Genomic DNA, 3,578 nt, shown 5'->3' on the forward strand with positions numbered 1-3,578 from the left:
TGACTATCGTATAGTAACGCTCCACGATTGTTTAGTCTCTCTAGCAGCTATTGTTTAGTGAAGACCATTTCACTTGACAGCATCTCCGTGAGTACTTTCCGAATTAAGCAACTCTTTTAAATTTAGGAAAATATTTTTCCTTTTATCTCACGGTTACCATAAAACCACCAATAACTTCCCACTCAATTGGTTATTAGAGAAAAAGAGATAATTATTTAATAATTAATATTATTATAAATATATATGATAACCAACTTACCATATTATATTTATAACCTATAGTTTTAATATTTCATCTCATGAAACACATAAACCATAGTTCTTTTTCTATTTTATGGTACTTAATGTAAATCACATTTACATTAATCCTCCACTTGATGTATCTCATACATCACACCGATTATATCATATATAATCGAATTTTCTCTTGCCAATTTGAACATTTCAAATCAATACCAAGAACTGAGTCTCAACTTGAATCCATTGAGCTACCAAGTGGACCTTATGGACCTGTAGCTTGAAGCTTTAACGATACATGAATAACTGACTAAACTTTTTAGTCACGAGATCCACCATCCGTTAACTGTCGGGCACTTCACTAAAGACCGACAGCTGCACTCTTCTTACTACAGATATATTTTGTGTCCATATCAACCAATCAACAGTGCGATAACCCTTCACAGATTGCTCGTAAGTACAGTTGGGCCAATTTACCGTTTTGCCCCTATAGTAACATCTAACTCCTTAAGTACCACTGATCCCTCTAATGAACATAAGAACCTACTATGACTGAGTCCTCTCTTCCAAAAAGAAGTTGTGGCCACTATGTTCAAGACCCAGAATCAACCTTTAAGGGAGCAATCTATCTACTTACCCTGCTTTGAGGAATGCGTGAATTTCATCTTGTGTAACTGAGTTTCTAGCTCCCAAATCAGAGAAATCCCCAAAAAGGTAGACTTGTTGAGTTGGCAATTTGGCAACTCTCACCCATACTAATGATGACAAGGCCTGTTATTTAGAATTATGAGGGCTGTTAAGCATAATGTATGGCAATTATGTTAGAAATTCATGAGAAAATGAGTTTGAGTCATTCAACATTAAGAATCTTGGCTAACCCACTATTATGCATTATTATGCGTTCAATTGTCTATCTTTGTAGCTAATGCAGGAAGCGGATGTAGACGTAAGAGCCGGGATATCGCGTAGACGACCGCATGCGGAGAAATTCTCCATTGCAAGGGCAAACACATACGTTCAACGCATGGGTGATGTGGTAATCAACTGCATGCGTCCATCGCATAGAAGTTGTGATCGTCAAGCGATTGCAGTCATCGTGTAGAAGTTGCGGTAATCAAGCGAATGCGATCATTTCAAGATTGCGGCTACACGATGATAACCATAATAGAGGGATGAACGCAAGGTTGGTAGAATGGAAGCATCAATGCATCTCTCGGGAAAATTAAAAGATGATGTTGACATTTCACCTACCATGCCGTTAGCAGCAGAGATTCAGATAAGGACTAACGCACCGCGAATGTCAGAATCAGAGCAGGTCCATGCTGTCGACGATTCATCTCTATAAATAGAAGCCGTTGAGCAGAATTGAAAATCCCAAGTTTCAGCCTTCGGGCGGATCCTTGTCATCCAGACGAATGCGTTAGAGGAAAGCTTGAGAGTTCTTCATCTCCTTCATCCATTCTGAATGACGTGAGCCTTCGACGGAGTTAGATCTCGAGAAAGTCAGCTCCACCGCCCTTCCATGGCACCACCGACAGCCTTGACACACATTTGCTAGAAGCAAAACATTGCTTCCAGCTGGTCCTTTCATTTTCTCTTCTTTTCTTATATTGTATTGTATTACATTTTGGATTAATAAATTAATACATTGTGTGTTCAATGCTTTTCTATGTTTCCTTCGATTCCATCTCCATCTTTTTTTACTTAGCATCCTTAACTTTCATTGCATCACTTAGTGAGACTGTTAGAATATTGCATACTTAGTCATGCGGATTAGAGATATGAAGCATGTAGCAAACCACCAAGAGGTGTGCATTGCGTGAGTGTGTGAGAAAACCTTATTTGCTTAGTGTGAAGCTGTAGCAACGCCTGTCTATAGGCGGATGCAACGCTTGTCTATGAATAAAGTCAGTAACAACTAACTGCCTGGGAGGGTAAGTGGTTGGTCGTATTAAGCAATGTAAGCAAGTATTCACTAGAGATAGGAATAATCTTACGTCAGCCAAGTTTATGCGGTTACCTTGCCTTATGAGTGCATCATTCATCATTTAGGCATACTTGGGAAAGTAGTCTAAAACCCAAATCTAAGTCTCGGGAGAGCGGATTGGATCGCATAAACAAGAATGGGAAACTTAGGAATAAGCTCTGTTTCCTATTACACAGCGTATGCACCCTATGGAGAGGATATTGTATATGTCCAAGAAGTAGGATACGGTGGTATGCGGCCATCTTGTTTATGTGTGAGAACACATGAGCAGGAATAGAGACTTAGGAATAAGGCCTCTCAACATTTCGCATATACATCGCATACGTCCTAGATTTAGGCATAAGTGTGTGTAGCATGATCGCATAGCTTGCGTTGGCTGAGGTTTCCCTTGCGGTCACTCTTAAGAGTTGCGATGAAGACATCCTCATATTTTATCTATTTTTCCATGCATTTATTATGCGTCAACAGTTGCCGTGTCTCTACCTCTCATTCATACTTCCAATGCTTTGTCTGTTAGATAGGAGTAGGAGTAGTTTGTAGCTTAATACCCTCCATCATTCTTTTATTCAACCGCCACAAACACATTACCGCATAGCATTTAGTTACAAGTCCTTGAGTTCGACCTCGGATCACCTGAGAAACTTCCATTTGCGTTATACTTGGCGTGAGCGCAAGAAAACTTGTGACGGGAACGCATGGTCATCGCATACATTCGTTAACACATAGTTTCATTCCAACGCATGACCACCGACGCATGAGAATCAACACATAACTTAAGACATGCATCGCATATTGCGTCCCTCTAAATATTTTGACGCAATGGGGAAGCCCACGTTGATAAGAGTTAAGTTGTGAAAGGCACTTACTCGTAGGTTATGCGTCAAAATATTTAGAGGGACGTAATATGCGATGCATGTCTTAGCGATGGAGCTGACTCTCTCGAGATCTAACTCCGTCGAAGGCTCCGGTCGTCACTCGGAATGGATAAAGAAGATGAAGAACTCTCAAGCTTTCCTCTAATGCGTTTGTCTGGATCACAAGGATCCGCCCGAAGGCCGAAACTTGGATGATTTGCAATTCTGCTCAACGGCTTCTATTTATAGAGCTGGATCGCTGACAACATTAATCGACTTGCTCTAATTTTGACATTTGCGGCGCGTTGGTCTTTTTTTGAATCTCTGCTGCTAACGGTGTGGTAGGTGAAATGTCAACATCATCTTTTGATTTTCCCGAGAGATGCATTGATGCTTCCATTCCACCAACCTTGCGTTCATCCCTCTATTATGGTTATCATCATGTAGCTGCAATCTTGAAATGACCATATTCGTTTGATTACCGCAACTTCTACACGATG

The sequence above is a fragment of the Benincasa hispida genome, chromosome 1 (assembly GCF_027475165.1).
Source record: "Benincasa hispida cultivar pf3 chromosome 1, pf3_genome.v1.1, whole genome shotgun sequence".
Taxonomy (NCBI): Eukaryota; Viridiplantae; Streptophyta; class Magnoliopsida; order Cucurbitales; family Cucurbitaceae; genus Benincasa; species Benincasa hispida.